The 21,943-nt window shown below is 42.5% G+C and overlaps 1 long non-coding RNA gene across 1 annotated transcript; it reads right to left on the bottom strand.

The window, feature by feature from the left end:
* Positions 1 to 1,757: 1,757 nt before the first annotated feature.
* On the bottom strand, positions 1,758 to 18,078 carry LOC130679717 (uncharacterized). The gene is made up of 3 exons (XR_008992733.1): positions 15,046 to 18,078; positions 7,017 to 7,094; positions 1,758 to 4,819 (listed from the first exon to the last, which is right to left on the bottom strand). It is a non-coding gene; the product is annotated as an uncharacterized LOC130679717 (long non-coding RNA).
* Positions 18,079 to 21,943: the final 3,865 nt, after the last annotated feature.

Genomic DNA, 21,943 nt, shown 5'->3' with positions numbered 1-21,943 from the left:
AAAATATTTCCACGCATGCTAAGAATGAGGGATGTAACTATGCACTTCATATTCCAAGCCTCAGGGGATGGGGCCATCTGATTAACTACTTAGCATTTAATATCCTAGGGAAGTTTTCTTCTCAACTTTGTTTCCATCTTGTCTGTTGAAGCAGTATATTATGGAGTGTAGAGGGAGTTCTTTTCCTTTTTAATTAAAAGGGAAATTAGACTTGTCTGTTAAAAATGATTCAAGGGAACAGCAAGGTGCAGTGGTTATGAACAAGGGTCTGAGGGCCCAGCAGCTGGAGGCCTGTGTGGCTCTTTCTCTGATTCTGGACCAGGCTTTGGTGAGTGGGGGCCTCTCGGGTTTCTTCCAGAATCCTATTCTGCTCACCATCTTCTCTAAGAAGCAGGGGACAGTGCCTGGTACAGTTAGTACCAAAAAAATTCTTGTTAAATAAAAACAAAATTATCCAACGGAACCCTAGAAGAAATTTCAGTTTGAACATTTTGTTTGGGTAAACTTCCACTCATTTTCTTGGTAAAGTCAACAGCAAAATATAAAATAGAGGGTAGTGGGTAATTGAAAGAAAAGTGCTAGACTGCCAGTTAGAGCTACAGTGTGTAAAATGCATAATTCCATGGTTATGGTATTAATAAAGTAAAGAAATCTGAAATATAAGTCTTGGAAGGCAATAATCATGCCCTACAAGAACGCTCAGGAGCTGGTCTGGGAGAAGGGGCACAAACACAGCTGGCCGGCTCTGCCTTCAGCTCCGTGCAAATGTGCTCCTCAAAACTCTTCCGACAGTACAAAGCCTGCTCTTGTTCCATGTGCCTCTCTTGCTTTCAGAAACAATACATTAAGAGCAGCCCAGTTGGCAGGTAAGATTTTCAGTCCAAATGCCAAAATACGATTCCCTTTTGACTGGTTGCCCACAGTTCTTGAAAGAGGGAAGGTTTTTTGGATGCCAAAAATTGACTGCAAACTGTGTCATGGGACTATGCCCTCTTAATCCCAGCAAAACAGAGGCTTCCTTTTAGAAAAGGAGGCACATTTGGGTTTTTGTGCCGGAGGATGCAAAAAGATGTATTGATCAGCTCAGACAGAAAGGGGAATTATTAGGCTTAGAAACATCACTCTGTCCTATTTAAGGAGACTGGCAAATGGGCCTTGACATCTCTAGAAATGGTTCCAGCTCAGACCGGCTTCCTCTTTGGGAGACAATCGTGTATATATCTTAATGTAACTAACCTACTTAATCTCAACCCCAAACGTTTGGGAAGAAAATAAAAGCAGTGTTGTATAGAGTTACAGGGTGAATCCTATATCACAAATTTAGCTACAATTACTTCAAGTAAAATCTACCTCCAAAAAGCTCTCTGCCACTTTTGGAGTAACAAAACAAACAAGTCTTAATTTGGGGTCATCTCCTCTTTCCCTGGCCCATGTTTTAACATCAGGCATGTCACAAAGGGGCTGTGCCACTGTGCCAATTCACAGCCTTATTTCTCCCCAAAAGTTTTATAAGCCATTGTTTGGAATTCAAAGCACATTATCCCCAAGAAACAAGGTTAGGCTCCCAGCTCAATTCCAGAATGCAAATTTACCCCCAAAATATAGAGCATTTGTTACAAGTTTCTAGAAATTGACAGCAAGGACTTCCATCACTTTTGTTTAATAGCACTGGAGACTAAATTCTACAGTGAAATGTAGTACTGCTTTGGAGATCTTTTTTTTTTTTTTTATTGAAGGGTAGTTGACACACAGTATTACATTAGTTTCAGATGTACAACACAGTGATTCAACATTTATATACATGATAATTCTAGGTCCCAGCTATCACCATACCAAGTTGTTACAATATTTTGACTATATTCCTTATGCTATACATTACATCCCGGTTACTTATTTATTTTACAATTGGAAGTCTGTTTATATATATATATATATATATATATATATATTTTGTGTGTGTGTGTGTGAGGGCATCTCTCATATTTATTGATCAAATGGTTGTTAACAACAATAAAATTCTGTATAGGGGGGTCAATACTCAATGCACAATCATTAATCCACCCCAAGCCTAATTTTCGTCAGTCTCCAATCTTCTGATGCATAACGAACAAGTTCTTACATGGAGTACAAATTCTTACATAGTGAATAAGTTACATGGTGAACATTACAAGGGCAGTCATCACAGAAGCTTTCGGTTTTGTTCATGCATTATGAACTATAAACAGTCAGTTCAAATATGAATATTCATTTGATTTTTAAACTTGATTTATATGTGGATTGGAGATCATTTTTTATATCTTTGAGAATTAATTCTTGGCCTTGCACGCCATTCCTTTCTTTATCTGAACCCTAACCATCAATCCGAGGTGTTTCGTTTCCTGCTACTCCCTCAGATGGTACTCTGAGTTGGAATCCTAGCAAATCATTTGCATGTACTTTTCCACTTGTGGTTTCTTTTGCCTGGAATGTCTTCCTCCCCTTCTGATTCTTGGCAAACTCTTGATCAGCACAAATAATAACAGTTAAAACTCCCCTGCTATGCCTTAGCCAAACTCCCACCTCTCTGCTCCCTTGGCTATAAACCCCCCCTGAGAAAATTTTATACACAACTTTAAGTGCTTCCTCCACTGACTTTCTAAGGTGCCAAGGACCACAGTTTAAAATTTCTCCCCTAAGGAAAATTAGAAATTCCCTCTACACTGCTCCTGCATTTCTATAATACTTTGTATGTACTGCTTCTATTAACATTTACCACATTATGCTGTAGTTTTTTGTTTACATATTATCCCCTACCCTGGACTGAGAACTCCTGAAAGATAGGGATTTCATGGGAATGTGTTACAATGCCTAAAACAGAGCAAATTATTAATAAATGAATGGGGGATGGAGGATTGGTGGATAGATGGATGGATGGATGGATGGATGGATGGATGGATGGATGGATGGATGGATGGATGGATGGATGGATGGATGTGTGATTGAATGAATAGAAAAATGGATGGATGGATTGGTGGGTGGATGTATGGATGAATGTGTGTTTGGATGAATAGATAAATGGATAGAGGGAGGGATGGATGGATGGTTGATTGGGTAGATGCATATGTGATTGGATAAATAGATAAATGGATGGATGGATGGTTGGATGGATGGATGGATGGATGGATGGATGGAATGAGTACTGGGGAAAAAGCTGGCTTAGTCGGAGCTATGTAGAAGTTTCTATGGAATTCTGAATGGGACATGTACACAACTTCAAGGGCATGATATTATTGGTGGAATCTAATCATTATGATTACTTCTACTGTTTTGTGAGGGAAGGCTTATGAGTAGTGGGAAGAGGACAGAGCTCGGAGTAAGAATATATGGGTTCTAACTGTAGCCCTCTACTTTCTAGTTATGTGGCCTTGAATAAGTTATTTACCTTTCTTTATTTTATTTATCTGTAAGGTGGGAGTAATACCTGTCTTTGAGGAATTGTTGTAAGGATTAAGGGATAATCCATCTACAAGCTCTAGTCTAGTGCTTAACCCATACAAGGTTGAAGATAAATGGTGGTAAAATATGAACCGAAATCCAAAACAGCAGACCTAAAACCTTGAAACCAGAAGGAACCTGGGCCCCTGTATCCAGCCATGGACAGTCTTCTTTTGCAGCTCACCCCCTTCATTTTGATGTGGTACATCAACAGCATGGCTTTACGTTTCCTCAGTCACTTCCCAAACCACCTGAGTGAGTACAAATAAAATAAACATGGGAGTGTGAGAGAAGGGAAGAATAATGTTCAGGGGATTCGTAACTAAGTATAAGAAGGATATTTCCTGAAGTAGAATTAAGTAAGGTGTGATGGTGGAAGAGAAATATTGTACAGGCAAAGGGTAAAGGTCAGGGAAGACAAGAAAGTGGTGGCATGTAGTCACAAAGGGAAAGGAAGAGAACTTGCATTTTTTGAGAAGTTGCACTTCCAGGATTAAAAAAAAGATTGATTGTTAATTTAAATATATATGCATAAATATGTATAATATATTTGATATGTTATATCTGAATATTTATATAATGTATGATATGTATAATATATAATGCAATACAAATATTTATAATATAAACTGTTACATATATAATCAATATAACATAAAATATAAATACACACTTGCAAGTATACTCCTATGCATTTGTAACCCCAAAAAGTGCCTTCTGTAATTTCACATACTGCACATAAATAATTATGAAAGTAATACATCCCTGACTAATGCTTAACTACAACACTTACCAGATGCCAGGCTGTGTTCTAAGGGCTTGACACAAATTAACTCATGCATCCTCACAACAACCCTGTGAGGTAAGTACGTAAAATCCTTATTTTACTGAGAAGAGGGCCCATGGCTAGTCACATGCCCAGGGTGTGTAGGAGCCAGTGTTTGGGCCCTACAGTCTGGCCTAGGTCTACACACTTCCACCCCGGATGTACCCACCACTGACGTGCCTCCTGGCATGGGCTGGATGGCAGAGTCAGCCACTGCGGTCAACACACTGACAACTTCACTTTGGTGGATATGTTTTTCAAAATACAATGTTAACATCTGAAAAGTTAGAAATGTAGCATTTTACAGCTTGAAAGGACACTTGGTTCATGATGCCCGGACCAGCCAGCTGATTGTGCTGAGAATTTCCAGGGGAAGGCAGCTTCAGGGTCTCTGGTCAGAGTCTCTGGGGATGGACATGGGGCAGGGGTCAGATGATCTTAGCTGCTCACACAGCACTGCAGTGGTAGGACATCATCTTCATTCCAGATAATGTCCAGGGAATTCCAAAAAACTTCTTCCTAAAAGTATGTAGACGTTACTATGTTGATACTCTGGTAATTTTCCAAATATGAAAATGAAGATAATCATACCTTCCTGTTTTTCCAAAGAATCGTCTATGTTTTCTCTTTTTGAAAAAGCCACAGAATATACAGTCTTTGAGCACTCTGTGTTTGTTAGATTGGGTTTGACAGATCCATATTCTAAAGTAATTCTAATACTCTTACACCCAACCCTGAGCCCTAACCTCTCCCTCAAATTGCTCTGAGCAATTTGATTCCGTTTTCTCCTATCAAAAATGGAGACTTGTTCAAATAGTTCATACCTGTAACAAATTTCATAAATTCTGATTCAAGGACATATTAGGCAGGCAGAAAGAATGTCAGCTCTCCCTTTTTCTATCTGTTTGAATTATTATAAGCACTTCTATAATTAATACAATCACTATGCAGGTGCTACAAAGTTATATAACTCTCTGGCTATTTAGTTATTCCTACTCGAATCTGTTCACAGGCCCCACTGATATTTGAGGGCATGGGTTGTTACATGAATAGGTAGGTAGGCTAGTTGGAGAGGTTGCCAGGAGTCTTCACATCCACTCAGTAACCCACCTTTGTCCATGCCTTTGACTCAAGAGAACAGGAAAAATAGCATTTGACACCCAGAGTCATAAAAATCAGGACCCAGGAAGAGCCCGTCTCCTCCTTGAAGGCAGTTGGGGGAAGAAGATGGAGAAGAAGAAAGAAGGAAGGGTAATAAGTGGGTTGCCTAGGTCTTGTCTCCATTTTTTTTTCTCATCACAGCCCAGGTGGAGAACTTCTTACCCAAAAACCTGTTCATGTCCAAAACAGTAGTAGACTCAGAGACACTGACAAATGACTGGTGGTTACCATGGGGGAGGGCTTGGGTGGGTGGGTAAAATAGATGAAGGGGATAAAGAGGCACAAAATCTCAATCATAATATAAATTAGTCATGGGAATGCAAGTACAGCATAGAGAATATAGTCAATAATTCTGTAACATCTTTCTGTGTTGACAGATAGTGGCTACACTAGTTGGGGTGAACATTTAATAATGTAGGTAACTGTCAAATCATTATGCCATATACTTGAAACCAATATAATATTGTGTATCAACTATCCTTAAATAAAAGAAAAAAACCTGTTCATGTAAAATTCAACCTGTTTTGAAGCATTTTTGCAGCTATTCAGCTGTCCTAAAAATAAACATTAAATTAAATTAAACCTTAATTTAATTTAGATTCTGAATAAAAGGCTTTATATAAACTGACTAAAAAGAGCTTAACTTCCCAAAAGTAGGTCAAATAGAAAAAGGCACTTTCAAGTATCCACAACAATCCCACCATTTTTTAAAAAAACCCTGCAAGTTTAATAAATACCTAATAGAAATACAAAATTAAGTTAAATGTGCCCTTATAGGAACTGATTTTTTTCATCATGAAACTATTCCAAATGCCAAGAAAATATAGGACATGAAAATGAAGTCCAGATTCTCAAACAGAGGTTGAATTTTAAGCAAACTCTTCATTGGGCCAATGGATATTTAGGAAACTGGTTTTAGGCCTGCTAGCTCCCTGGCAGGGCTATTGTGAAGATGGGATGAGAAATAGCACATAGTGGACGCTCACTAACATATTGTTGAATGAGTGCTGAATAATTCTGGTCTAGCTCAGGCAAAGCCCACTCCACTTTCTCCTTTGGCCCTAGCTGACACTGTACTGTGGTGTCATGAAAGAGCGATCCCCCAGAAAACAAAAATCCCAAATTTCTGGGACCTGTTTCCTTATCTTTTACAAAAGGGTAGTAAGAGTTATGACTGGGTTCTTCTGAGAATTAAATGAGATCATATTCACCCATGCATCCATTCATTCATTCTTTTAAAAATATTGATTATGTATTCTCCGTACAGCAGGTATTATTCTTGTGCTTGGGATATGGAGGTGAATAAGGCAGATGGGGTCTCTGGCTCCCTGGAACTTACATTTTCCCACAAAATACTTGGCATGCAAGTACTGTAGTCACCTAGCACTGAATACCCTGCTCAGATGAGCAGCAGAGTGCCCTGGAAAGAGCAATCAGCTTGGTAGGTTAGACTGATGCCCATTTGCATCCAGCCACCAGGTCTTGCCAGCCAAGTTTCCTGGGAGCAATTTCTGATCCACAGTCCTTGTTGTTCAATGGGGATAATAATACATACCTTGCAGAGATACTGTGAAGATGAAATGAGGCATACCGAGTGTCCAGTACCCGGCAATAAATGGTAACCCTTTATCACCTTAATGAGGAAATAATGAAGACAATGTCAAAGAAACAAGGGTGAGAACAGGAGAGGAGCAATTGCTTCCTGTGAGCACATTCTACAAAAGATGTCACTTGTCAACCATTTTGGGAATAGACTCTTGACCTGGAGGGTGTTGAAAGTGTAATAGTAAGAACAGGAGAAGCATCATGTCTTGTTATATATAGCAGATTAAACACATTCTCCTTCTCCCCAGTCTATCCTCAAACCTTGGTAAATGGAAATATGGGAAAAAATGAAACCACAAGACAGCAATGGTTGGGGGAGGGATGGATGACAATGAGGAGTGCCAACAAAGGTTGGGAAGATTGAACATAGACGGAAGGAAACAGTAACAACTTACTCTCCCTAGGAAGGTTCTGGAAAGGGAGGCAGGGTAGCCCACCCCCAACAAGGCCAGGAGGCAAGGAAGGGCTGACTACAAAGTATAGGGAGTCATCAGAACCCCAGGTTTCCCTTACCCCAGGCCTGGCTGGGCAGCCAAGAAGCTGAGCCCATTCCTTCCCCATCAACAGGAGACTGAAGAAGCTGAACCAGAAATGCCCTGGTTTCAGAAACAGCTAAGAGTGGGGACAGGTGCTAACCTAAACACAAGGAACTACGTGCAAATCTGCCTACTAACTTCCCAGTCACCTTCCCAAACCTAGTCCCCAAAGTGCCAGCAGCCAGGGTTTTATACAGACTCTCCTCACCCCAACCACCCCAACCACCACCACAAGAGAAGAGAGGAGGATTCCTCTGTGTTGGAAAAGAGCTGCCCAGCAGTGAAGATTTACAATGTAGACTGACAATTTGGGGGTCCCCTACAAGAGTCTGAGCCCTGTACCAGATCACTCACAGTGAAGCTACCACAAAGTGCACCACAATGCAGGGCTTACTATCTGATTTCTGGTGCTTCAGCCTTAAGTAAGAACAAGTGATCATCCGATGAAAGGAGAAAAAGCTCTGGATGTGAATAACAGCCATCTAAACCCATGTGCAGGGAAAATGAACTGAGAAGTACCAGAGTCAGTGTGGAGTAGGAATTGCATCCAAAATATACTGTGAGTATCTTCAGCAAGATAAGGGAAACATACCCACAAGTAGATACAATAAAGGAGGTACATTCTGATAACAAAAAGAATCGACAGGAGGCTTAGAACATAAAGTTCGGGAAATCTGTCAGAATCAGTTAGGAAACAGGACCAAATGTGTAAGGGAATTAGGTGATCCATCTAATAGGTCAAATATCCAAATAATGAAAGAAAGAGCTGAAAAAGAAAATGGAATAAATTCATGAAATAATACAAAAGTTTTCCAAAAGTGAAAGACATGAGTTTCCTGATTAGAAAGGCCCACCTGGCACAGGGCACAGAGAAGAGGGCACATCATTGTGAAATTCACAACACAGAAATAAATATAAGATCTGAAATGCTGCCAAGAGGAAAAAAGAAAAAGAAGAAGGTCACATAAATCATAAGGAATCTGAATGGCACTGACTTCTCAATAGGAACACTAGAAGCCAGGAAACAATAATTTCTAAATTGTGCGATGCAAATGATTTCTGACCTCGAAACCAGCAAGTATGGGGGTGGACTAAAAGTGTATAAGGGATCCCAGCATCGTATCCCTCACACCCCTTCTCAGCAAGCTCCCAGAGGAAGAGGTCCACCAAAAGGAGCGAACAGGCAAAGCTCAACCTACCCAGATGAGGCCCCGGCTGAAACGTCTCTAATACAGAAGGAAGTAAGAGCTGACAGGTAGACGGATGGATGCTACCATATTGCTGGGTGTTTTATATTCTGTCAGAAAGTTTGGAGCAGAAAAGTAAGCAAATTAATAAAAAAAAAAAAAGAAAAGAAAAACTCCAACGAAGGAAAAATAATTATGAGAGAAGAAATATGATTGCCGTATACATCACTCAGCCGTGAACAATATTTACATAGTCACTATAAGGCAAGCACTGAACATTAATGGAACTATAAATTAGAATATTAATATGGCCCTGGAGACACACAGCTCAGACCTCCCTTCAAAGGACAGCGTGTGTGGGGAGCGTAGCTCCCCTTCAGGACCTGCCACTGTCTTCACAGTGAGGGCTCACACCTCCAGGCTCCCAGCCAAGGGCTGAGCAAGGCAGGGGGCTAGATCTGGCCGGCGCCGCCCAGTGCAGGACTTTGACGGGAAGCATTTACTCTAGGTCTCTTCATCTGCCTGGCCTCAAAGTTCTCAGAACTGCCCTCAATCTCAGGCTCTTCCTCCCCAGCCTTCCCTCCACGCCCCTCCCCTTCACAGGGTCCCATGAGCCCTGGAGCCAGCCCTTCCTGGACCTCGGCCCGGTAGATCTTGTGCATTGCTAATGCTGCCTGGATTTCTGCTTCTCAAAGGACCCAAACTCTCACGGCCACCATATCGGGAGGCTAGGAAATAGGAGGAATGGGAGGGGGTCGGGGGCAGCATGGAAGGAAGGTCAAATCACCAGCTTTCATTTTAGAAAGTCAATAGATTATGTCTGTATGTCTACAATAAGGGAAAAGCAAAAACAAGAAATAGCAGGATGAGCACTTGATTTAGAAATTGAGGAAGGAATGCCAGAAACATACACACACACAAAGAAAATAACTCAAGAGCTAAATGGGGTGGTATCAGGAAAGGAGGGGTGAAGTTGGGGGGAGGGAGGGAATAATGCCTTGGGTACTATTTGACTTCTTTAATAAATTTTGCTTATTAAGTTCAGCCTAATATTAGGATGATTAAAAGCATGTAGGTGTGCCTTTTAGCACATATATCATACCTAGATCAGTATACATATACCAAACATTGACCTATATACACAATACCAAAACAGCTTTAAATATATGTATTTAAAATATAACTGAAAATATACATCAAACACATAATAAAACATCTTTAAGTATATGTTTTTTAATATTTTATGTGTTTTAGATATATATTTAAATATGTTAAGACATACATTCAAACATGTTTGATCAAGACTGTGGCGAGAAGGCAGACACGCTGCTGTTTCCCTGCGGGCCCTCTGCCCAGCGATCTCCTCCTGGTCCTCAGGACCTGGCTGCAGCCTCTGCTTCTAAGTATAGCTCATTTCTGCAGAGAGAGCACACCTGGAGGTGTATCCGGAGAGCACCAGGAGGCAGAAAAGACCCCCAGGTGTCCCCGGAAAGCCCCAAAGAGCTCCAAACTGACTTTCTGAAGACCGTGCTCCAGAAGGCTTATTATGTGCCTGAAGCCAAGCCCAGATCCCCTTCTTCCTCATTCTGAGACAGCAGCAGCTAGTCAAAGTGGTCCGGTACTTTGCCTCCCGGATGCCTGACTTCGCTCGGGAGGGGGACGTGAAGGAGGATGGGGTGGTTGCAGAGCAGCTCCTCCCTGCTCCTCGGCCCCACAGCCCCACGCAGCTGTGAATTCTGTTCTTCCGCCACCTGGGCCCAGAGACAGCTGCCACAGAGCCCCCTGAACTTGTGCCACATTCCTTCCTCCCGCGCGCTCAGGCTAGGTGGAATGTAGGCAGGGATGCTGTGGGGAGATACGCGTGCATGTGTGTGTGTGTGTGTGTGTGTGTGTGTGAGCGCACATGTGCGTATGCGCACATGTGTACATTTCATCACCTCCGTGAGTAGAGTTCTTCCCTCTTTGGTCAGAAGCAGGTGTATCTCCCTGGGCCTCATACTGGGCTTTTCTTATCTACATCTAGTCTTGGAATAGATGAGACTACAAAGGAAGCACTGAATTATTTGTACAGGGATTCATTATCTATAATTTAAAGAAAAGTGTAGCAAACAGCGGATACCAGGACAGACCATGAACTCCAAAGTGCCAGCCCACAGCCAGTGGGTTCACCAGAGTCCATGGTAACACATTATCTACTTCAGGCCAAGGCACCAAAGTCACCCCAATTGCTAATCTAGGGACCTACCTGAAGATTTTTAGATGACAAGAACCATTAGGCCGACTATTTTTTCATAATTTGTTTCCATGATACAAAAGTAACACATGCTCAGTTATATAAAATTTAAACTTGGGAACAAAAAGGCCATAATTGCACAACCCTCAGGCACCAACTATTTGCCTTGTTTTCTTTCAGTCTTTTTTTTTTCAAAGTCTTTTACAGAGCTTTGAAATTTTATTTTATGCATAATTTTATAACCTGCTTTTTCACTGAAAATGTCATCAAATGCATTTCTTCATACCGTTAAATACTCTCTGTAAGTATCTTTTTTTGAAGTCTGTGTAATATTCCAGCTAACAGATGTAGCACGATTTGCCCAATCATTCCTGTTTGTTAAGCTTTTATAATTACTTCAAGATTTCCAAATCAGAGATAATGTCATGATGAACTTCTGGCATATAAATCTTTGTCCTCGTTTCAGATAATTTTTTCAGAATAGATTCAGAGAAATGCAGCTCCACAGTCAAGTGGTATGAACATTTTTAAGGCTAAATAGATCTTTCTCTAGACACGTTGTGAAAAAGTTTAATATTGAATCCTATTTCATACTTTTTCAAGGAGAAATACATAAACCAACAAGTGCATGTGCATGGTCCAGTTTTAGAAAGCATGTTATCACAGACTAAAGCCACTCTGTGCCTCTCCTCTGTCCCATCCCCTTCCCTCACCTCCAAAGGTAGCCGTGATTCTGATTTTGTATTCTCACAGATTTTTTTAAAGAGCAGAACTTCAACAATATCAGGTTTTTGTGTTGGAGAATAAGGGAGAACAAGAGATTGATGGAGGGAGAGCAAAAGGGCAATTGACAGATTGACAGGAGAAATCTGTGGGCGCAGGGGGTGGGTGCAGAGAAGAAGGGAATGAGAAAGAGAGAGAGAGAGAGAGAGAGAGAGAGAGAGAGAGAGAGAGAGAGAGAGATTTGGTATTGAACCATATTACCTTGGAGTAATTTTCTTAGGAAATATTTAGGAAGTAAAATTCAAGCAGCTTTGTATCCAGTCCACTCCGTGTTTATGGGATGCCCATGGGAGAGAGAATTTTCATTCACGCTGATCACGTGATGTCCTCCTCCCCACCTCCAACCTCCTTTCCTCATGTCTTCCTCATTAGAATCAGACTCAACTGTTGAGCCACATAGCACAGCCTTAAGAAGGGCTACTGCCCTTGAATCCAATTCCAATCTCGCTATCTGTGGCCTTAGAAAAGTTGCCTAACCATTTCTGAACTCTTGTTTCTTCCCCTGGGAAATGAGGATGAAACTAATACCAACAACATGCTACAGTGGTGGCCTGGGTTATGTGAGGTAAGCCCCTAGCCCCCTGCTGGACGTATACTGTTACTTGATGGTGTGCCTGCTGGGTGTTTGGGGGCCCGGGGAAAGCCATTTCCCAGAGTGGTGGCAGAGAGCTCTTTACAAAGTTTTGCTGGGGGCGTGGTATTGACATTACACTGATTAGTTTTCAAAAAGCAGTAAGAGGCTAGGTATTTTTCTCTTTTCCACAGTTTTCCTTGGGTTCCAGGATGTCTGAGTAGGGTCTCACGCATGCAATTCCAGGTGAAACTTTTCCCCTTTCCTTTTCAAGTAAAAAGTGAAATGGTCTAAACATTTATCAAACTGGCAAAAGCATGAACTTACTTTCCCTACGTTCTAACCAACTGAGCAAAGAGGCTCCAACGGTTTTCAGTCCAAACACATCTAATCAAGGCGGTCAGATGACTGGGTTACCAGCTTGGTGACTTATGATGGTCAGGTGGTTGCTTATGTGGGTTTGAGATTGAAGGGATATATGGGTTAAGATTCAGCTCTAGAAGGAAATTTAGCATTTATTTAGTGATGATCAATGGTTGTTACCTTCCTTGCATCAGGAACAACTTTAAAAATGTGGTTCTTTCTTAAAGAACACGTCCTTTCCCTAAACAAATGTACCTCCACACATTCATGTAAAATATTTACAAACATCAAGGGATTTGAGACCTCCCTGAAGTCACTTCATGGATTCTGCAGTAAGAAATTCTGATCTTGTTAGGGAGCTGAGACTCTGAGAAAGGCAGGGACTTGCTCACAGTCACACAAAGACTTAGCAGCAGAGGCAGAACTACAACCCAGGGGTCCTGTGGCGCAGTTTGCTTTACCATCCTGCCTTCCCTCCATGTGCTCTGTTAGGTGGCAGCATGCTGTCCAGAGAGCCCGCCAAGGAAGTCCTGAGGGCCAGATGGTCAGGGATGGGACCTGCACACAGGTGCTCTTCTGATGCTGGCAGGACAGGGTACAGATCCAGAATGCACTCCTTTTCCACCAACATGTCTATACAACACCCAAAACAATACCTCAGGGCTTCTTACAGATCAGGGAGGTGACTATGGGGTGCCACATGGGCCATGTGATCCTTCCTCCGCCACCGAGATCCATGGTATGGTATGGTCAGTGGCTTCTGAAGTCCTCCGAGAAAAGGGGTTTTAGGAACAAATATTTACAATCTCGGGGCTTGTTGCCATCGAGTGCGCTCAGTCACTGCCTCTGCCAGTGCTCTCTTCCCATCTGGGCATGTTTCCCATCTTTTCCAGGATCTTTGTGGATGTGCACACCCCCTCCACCGTGGGCACAGGCTGCGCACCTGCCTCCTGCAGTGCCCCTGTGACATTCCTCAGGGGTGGCCACTTGCTGTTCTTGAGTTGTTGCCTTAATTCTATACTAAATCTATGTTCACGCTTTCTTTGAATGTCTGTATTTAAATTGATTTTATCTTGGGTCTGTTTTCCAGGCAGAATGTCACTCCTGTTTCCTGCTTTGTGTGCACGCATGCATGTAATTAGTGTGTGTGTGTTTATTCCTCTGTTGTTTGCAGCACCTCCCAGTTGGGGATCATTTGTAAATTTAGTTAATGAGCACTTAACACATTCCCTTTGATGAAGATGTTAAATCTGGGCTCCACACTGGCATCCCAGCAGACCTCTCCCTTCCTCCCAAGCCATTTGTGGTGTTTACCTATCCTTAACTAGTTAGTTATGGTTTCTCATTTGTCGGCACAATATCAAACTAACCTTTAGTCCTGTCTAGAAAAAGCAGGGCTTCTGTTTTGTAAGAAAATGCTCAAATCTGTATTCAGTGCCAGTCCACTTTACGCGGGCTTTCATTTTCACCGAGCAAAATATACTGTAGACAGAACAAACGTTCCGTGGTCCCCCTAACTGGTCATGCATGTGGCAGCAATGTGTTAAGCTACTGACACGTGCTTTCGCAGGAGCAAATACCAAACTCAAAACCTGCGGGCGCCAACTGCCAAAGAGTTTTCCTGGATTTAATTGGAACTTGATCTCTGAAGAGGGTGAATGTGTCAAGTGTGCTTTTCAATCACTTAGAGAAAGCAGAGTAGGTAGCGGAGCAGCCCCGGGATTTGCCTATGAGATGAGCCCCCATTACTGTGGTCCCCTGTAGTAGGGGATCAAGGGGGTCACACTCAACCCCGTCACAGTCTCGGAAACACAGTCTGTCTCCTGTTACAGACGTAAAAAGAAACTGCACACAGATGTCTCCAGAATCAATTATTTACAAGTCAGTACAATTAAAGTTATAAAAAATAAATCAAGGGAAGCAACTGAACTATATATTCATATATACATAAAACAGGCACCATCTCCCACTTTAGAAAAATCCTCCCACTGCTTTATTTCCTATCTAACATATGTGTGTTTCTCCCTCACCTTTCCCTGACTGCAGGAATGATATTTTAGTCCTACAATTTCCTACCTCTCAGCAAATCCCATGCCAGCCCCAGAGCTGGCACAGGAATCACAGAATTCACACACACACACACACACACACACACACACACACACACACACACACACACACCTAGTTTGGGGCCATCAAAAAAATGGCCTGGTGGCAATTACATTAAGATTTTTCACCTGGTTCTCAGCAGCTGGCCTGGTCTGTGCATCTAAATGTGAACACAGCCTGTTGCCCAAATCACTTACCTCAAAGCACTGGCTCCCAATGCAACACGGCCAGGGAGATTTCACCTTCCAGCATTTCAGCTACCAGAGAGGCAGTTAACTGAAGGCGGTGGAATTACACACAGTGTGCAAGTTTTCTATTTTATTGTGTAAAAAAGCCAGAATAGCAGGTCAGTTTAAGGAATTGTTTGGGTTAATTCCCACTCCAGGTCACCTGACATAGTCCATGACTAGAGAAGCGTTTTATGCTTTGATTTATTAACAGAGGATGGCGGGAACTGCCAGTGGTGATACTGGGAGGGGAAGGATAGCTAAGCTTGTGCAAACATGGCCCTTGGCCCATTCATGTGGGAAGGTGTGGTCCTGCCCAGCCCCACCTGATGTCAAACACTTCACAGTCTCAAGCCTAGAGCCTCTAACCTCATTCTTCTCACTGTTTTTCCTTGGGGGCAAAAGGCAGTGAAGTGGTTCAAGAAAGGGGCCCACCCAGCAAGAGTCTTTGCATCCAGTGGACTGAACCTGGGTGGGGTCCCGTGGAGCCAGCGCAGCCAGCGACAGCCTTTGCTATTGTCCAGAATCAGCTTAAAGAGGAGCCTTTTCCGTTTTAAGCCTTGCTTAGCTTCAGAGACACAGATAATTGTTACTGATAAGGCTGCGGGATTTGGAGAGTATCTGAAAAATAGGAAGCTAAAAACAAGGGCAATTGTGTGTTAGGCCATGGGGTTGGAGATTTGACTTCCCTTAATGTATCACCAGAGAGTGATTTGATTTCTATCCTGCCTGTGCTCACTTGTTATATAGCAACTGGGAATGAAAATTAAAGCCATGAATTCGGTGAGGAAAGCCCAAGTTGAATGCAGTGTTCAGTTTTTATCTGTGCTTACAACCAGCACCCTTAGCTGTCATTCTCTGATTCCCAGATATACAGTAAGAACTTCCCTTTTGTGCCCCAGTTAAGAACTGGGAATTAAATAAAAAGTTATTGTTACAGATTTCAGTATGTTTTATGAAAGAAATGAGAAGGTGTCTTGGCTTTTTCTTTACATTATTCCATCTCTACCATTCCTGACATTGTCCTGTCATTCTACTTGTGATGTTACTGCCAAGTGGTCCAGAAATGACCATAATATCACCACTTCCTATAGAAGCACGGGGCAGTTAACTTTTCTGGTGTTGGTTCTCTTTATAGGTGTTTTTGGAATATTGTCTGATCCACACTATGTTGTTTAACATATTTATCATGTCAAAGAGTGAGTATCATAAAAACTTGTGAATGGAATGTCACTTTTGTGGCCCTCACATTACTGGCTCCCATGGGGAAACCTTCAGAATATCTTAAAGTCAGTGTTCTGGGTCTTGTGTTCAGGTCTGGAGCCAGGTCACCAGGAGGGTCGGCCTCCCAAACACTCATTCATTCACGGAAAGTACAGTTAAGATGGTGTCATACTGAGGGGGGCACAATGTGCCGTTTTTCAGTGTCTTTTAAATGTTGAATAAACCTGAATTTCTGCAACTGAAGAGCCTTAGAGAGATGCCAGAGCTTGGACTATTTTATTTTTCTATAATAAAGTTCAGGACAGTTGAAGTCCTATTTAGCAAAACACAGATTACATCAGAAAAAGGGGGGGAAAACAGTTTAACTTTATTAAGAAATGCCAAGGCTCTTGATATGGCTGAAAGCCAAGTAACTTCTCCTGTAGCATGTTTTGTCTTGCATTCTTTTCTCTAGCTTGAATTATGACCTCTGTGGGCTAAGATTGTCCAGGCTACTGAGACTTGTCAACCAAGAGAATATATTAGTATGGAAAGTTTGATTTTCTTTCAGTAAATTAATAAGCTTTAAAAGCAAAGTAAAAAAATCAATAGTAAAAATATGCTATATAATAAAATTTCCACGAAAGTGAGTCTTGGGGTCACTATCTGTGGGTTAAGATTGACAAATGTGGAGAGTCAGTTTTTACTTTATCTTCTGTCCTTAATCATTTAAATTTCTTTCTTTCCTCTTTAAATGGCATCCTCTTTCCCTGCTTCTTTTTTCATTATTTTTCCTTATTAAAATAGGAAATGGTATGATATTTTCATTTCCACTTTGGCTGCAACTTACTCCTATCTCTGTCTTGCCTTTCTCGGTATATTTGCACTAAAATCCATTTTCTCCATTTCTAGACTAAAGGATTGTCTGTAATTAAAAAGATTTCAAATAACAGCATGCAGTTGAGGGAGATGCTTTAAGGAAAAAAGAAGTAAAGCTATTGCTCAGTTTAAGGTCTTGAAAGACCCACTCACAAGGTAGAATGGGTCACTATAGAGGTCACATGTACTCCCATTTCTTCGATTTACCCTAATCCTAACATTTCCCCTTCCTTGAGCCAAGTCTCCTAGAAATGGGGGCTCTGGGGCCATTTGGCCTGTGCTCCCTCTGCCTTCTGGTTCACTAACTAGTGTAGACATCTGTCATTCCCACTGCCCAGCTAGCTCTATTCTCTTTGTTCTGGTAACAGCATCCAGTTTTCCTTTGCCCCACTCTGCCCACTGCCAGCCTACACGATCTAGTGGGACTAGACCACTGCCAGCTCCAAGAAGTATCCTGTCCCGGAGGCCCCACCATTCATGAGACCATCACATTCTCACGGCCTCTCTGCTTAGTTCAGGAAAGGGTCAGGCAAATCAGAAATGACCTCAGACATTTTGCTGGAACTACTAAAGAAGAGGTACTTTCTTCTATAGTTTCTAAGATGGTTGATTTCAGCCTGGAGCTGCCCATGGCCATCTTCCCACCATGCAGACATGCCTGCCCACAATTAAATCAGCAGAGAGAAAAGCAGAGCTTAGGCACAGAGACACAGAGATCCCTGAAGACGTCCCTAAGCACCTAGATCCACTCCTAATATGTTAGTTATAGGTGCCAATAAATTCCCTTTGGTTTAAACCAGTATGTTTAGGGTCATTTGTACCACAGAAATCCACACTCAGCCAGCAGCCCAGGCCTGAGCCTTGCCTTGCCCTTCCTGCAGCTGTGTTGCGTTGTCCGAAACATTAACCCCAGCACCTCTCCTGTCCACAACATCACATGGAGCCCAGGCTCCACTGATCACTTCAAGCCTTCAGCATCGAGGACCTTCAAGGTGGAAGTAGAGCCCAGTTTCAGTAGCTGCTCCAGAGCATGAGTCGTCCAGGAGAAGCCTGGGAAGCTAGGAGTTGCAAGAGGCATGGACACAACCTAAGAACCAGCTCTCCTAGGCTAGAGTTAAGAGAAGGGGAGGACAACGGCACCCTCAGGGATGAGGGAAGGGTGGCAGGACCCCAAACGTGTGCAGGTTAGTGCAAGGGAGGGTGGTGATGATGGTGACAGTGATGACAACAACACGTGGAATCAGGGACTACTGTCCACACTGATGCCCTTTATGGAGCTTACAGCACCAAATGTGATCAGAAAAAGAAACCTAAAAATGTGCACAGTCAAACCAATTACAGTCAGTTACATGGAACGCATCCCATTTATGTCTAATTACCATGAGACATAATGATTATGTAGTTCATTAAGTATGTTTCAGATTAATTTAATTTCTTGGATTTTATTTGATGGCATCTATAAACATGATACATTTGTGCTCTGGCTTCCGCATTTGTTACTAACATATACAAATTGGTCATCTGCCTGCAACTCTTAAAAAATGTATAATATTGATGAAGCATTTATACTTGATGAAATGAGGAACCATAAATTGATAAATAAATGGCACTGCTCTACATTTTCCTTATCAACAGGGAGGCCTCCCTGTCATATTTTGGACAGTTAGGGCCCAGTGGAGATCAGGTAGTTTCAGGCAAAAACAGTTGAAAAGGAGTATCAGGAAGAGCCTTAAAAAGGGTGCGAGCTTAATGCCAAGAGGAGACTGTACAGGAGAGGAGAAAGTGCCCAGGGGCGGGCGAGACAGATCTGCCTTCACTCAGCTTCTCTGAGCCTCAATGTTCAGATACGTAAAAATAGAATCATAACTCCTACCTCACGAAACTGGGGATCACAGAAGATGCAGGATTGTGTAATAAATGTTAGCTATTATCATCTTGAGAAAAATGTGGAATTCAGCCTGTGTGTATGAATGGGGAAAGAAAATCTTATTCTCTCTACTCGAATGGTGTTTACAAAAGAGTCATGGTTCCCTGTATGAATATGAGCCTCAAACTCCCACATATTGGCTGAACTGCGTGAAGCTATTTTTATAGGTCAAAAATGTGCAATTATCAGCAACTCCACATGGTTCAAGCCAGTATGAGCAATGCAAGTTACCTCCTCACATCTGTCCATCCTCAGTCCCTCCTCATTGTAAGAGCCATTCATACCTTCTCTGAGGCAGGATAAGCTGACCCCAGGAATGCTACACAAAACAGTCTCTTGAGAAAAAAACAAGACAGATGGAGGGAGAAGCAAGATGTGACAGATCTAGTGAGTATCGAAATGTTCTTTAAAATCAAATGAAAGCCAAAAATTAGGGCTAAAAATAAGAAAGCCGCAGCCTGGGCATAAGCTATTGTAATTGTTAGGCTTGGCGGGGCTGATTTCCCAGGGGACTGTTGGATAAGTAAAAGGAAAAGAACTGAAAAATCCAGATGTGGAGAAGAAAAGTTTAGAACCGAGCAAAATAGATAATTAGTATTTAAAAGAAGCTGGCTATTTTAAATTCCTCCTGAATAAAAGAGCAGCTAGCATCTTTACCACTGGTAACAGAAACAGACAAAAAGAAAAAATAACACTGAACCTGGAACAGGAAGAAACCACCTTTGTAAAACGTACTTAATGAAGTGTTTTTAAGTGTTACTTGAGATTAGAAGGTAGACAGAGCTGTCTTCTCTGATGATCTTTCCATAGAATTATGCAGCTGGAAGAAAGAGTTCAGTCTTATTTCCTGCCTCAGGGAGCTATATAACTAAGCCATCCAATTTGAATGGTTATCCAATTCATTTCTTTTTTCTTTTTTTTTGAGGTCTTAAACCATGCTCTGCTCTGAGCTCTGAGCTTGCCTGTCATCCCCCACAGGCAGAGGGTGGCACCCATCTACACCAGGCTTGCCCCCTGCCTCATCCCGGAATAAAGTCTAAGAGCATTCCATAAAATGGGATTTTCTTTGGTGTATGGACATTATTAGAGATATTAGCAACACTCAGTCTTCCATCACTGCTGAATGCCTTGGCCTTGGGCTCTGCAACTCAAAAATAGCTTCTAGAAGGCTCTGCACCTGGATGGGACTGTGAAAGGCATTCTCCTCAAACGTTGAGTGTCACAGTTACTCAGCCTCTGAGGGTACAGCTGGAGCCAAAGCTGAGTGAGCCAGAGCACGCTCCTTTCTCCAGCAGGTTAGCATCAGGGCACAGCAATGGAGGCAAACGGTATGTGTGTTCAGTCACAGGCCCTGTACCAGTGTGTAAAAGGTCTCCTTAAATCAACAGCATCCCAAATCGGTGGATGAGGTCTACTGTGATCTACAATAATCTGGAAAGGCTCAGTGAACCTGAAGATAGGTCCCCAAAGAGTAGCCACACAGCACCTTGCAAAACCAGGATGATCCAAAGCCTATAGGTGGTTAGTGGTGCTGGGAATGACCTTCAGACATTTTCAGAACCTGATCACCCCTGGACTAGTGGTGAAAAAAGAAATTGCCCTTTGTATCCGTAGGTATGGCCCCTTGTGTACAGCGAGAAATCAGCAGGCTCCAACTGTTTGCTTTTCTTCCCTTCACAATGGAAGTGCAGTGACTGTCTCACAAAGGCTTCATCAATCTTGGGATTGCACTTGTTTGGCCTGAGCACAGGGCAGTGCTGTGAGGAGGTGCTTTCTGCCACACCTGGCACCCCTGCCCTTCTGTACAGCTGCCCTCCCCCAGGGAGCACGGGCAGACACGAGCCCGGGAGCCGCCTAGTGCTGGAGGGGAGGGGACTCTGAGAAATCTCATACCACAACGCTACGATCTAAATTTTCTTAAATCTGCATGCCTGCACCATGTTTCCTGCCCAAGAGGCACAGTGAAGTAAAATCCTGGAGGAAGCCATCAGTCGGAGGCTCCCTGCTGCTCAGAAAACACTGCTTCCAGGTTTCTACCGACTGTGCTGTCACATAGTCTTTACCTTAGTACAGCATGGCAGTTATCCCAGGAGGAGGAAAAGGGGAGGCTCTATTCTTTATCAGAATTTAGGAAATATCTGCTGTTCTTATACTTACAGGAGAGCATTAAGATTCATCAGGGAGAAAGAGAAATAATCATTGGCCTAATTTGTATGGCTGAATGTTTCATGGAAAATCCTATGAATTCCAATTGGATCCTTGGCCCAATTCTGAGGAGGCCAAGGGGAATCTATTCTCTGAGAAGCACAACATGTCTGTCTGCCACACCTGTGCCGGTCCCTCAAAGATGCTCATGAGATGCTCTTATCTGTGTATCTGAAGTGGTATGCTCAAATTTTGCACAGAGAAATTCATTTCTGTGGCTACGAATTCCTTTACAGATGTGTTGTTAGCCACCCAAAAAGGCAGACAAAATACAAATGAGGCCACACAGCCAGAGCGCTGTTGCAGGGTTTGTGATCGAATGAAGACCAGTGGCAGAATCCAGGAATGGTTGGGAGCATGGAGTTCAGGGACAGAATCGTACAAATCCTGGATTTTCCCCTTACTCGCTCTGGGCCCCTGGACAAATCCTCTGTAGGGAAGGAGGTAGGTCCTTTCTCACTGGGATGAGGTTCAAACAGGGACAATAGTGAGAGGTCCTTTCTCACCAGGATGTAGGAAGACCAAGTAACAACTGGTAAAACACTGACTTAGAACTCTTCCTAGAACATAACTAAATCCTTGGTGCATGGCTGCTGCTATTATTTATATTCTTACTTTGTATGGAGAGGACTGCATGAGGCATGGAATTGCTAA

The sequence above is a fragment of the Manis pentadactyla genome, chromosome 12, assembly GCF_030020395.1.
Source record: "Manis pentadactyla isolate mManPen7 chromosome 12, mManPen7.hap1, whole genome shotgun sequence".
NCBI classification, from domain to species: domain Eukaryota; kingdom Metazoa; phylum Chordata; class Mammalia; order Pholidota; family Manidae; genus Manis; species Manis pentadactyla.
The sequence above is the reverse complement of the archived record's forward strand: the minus strand, read 5'-3'. Positions and strand labels throughout refer to the sequence as shown.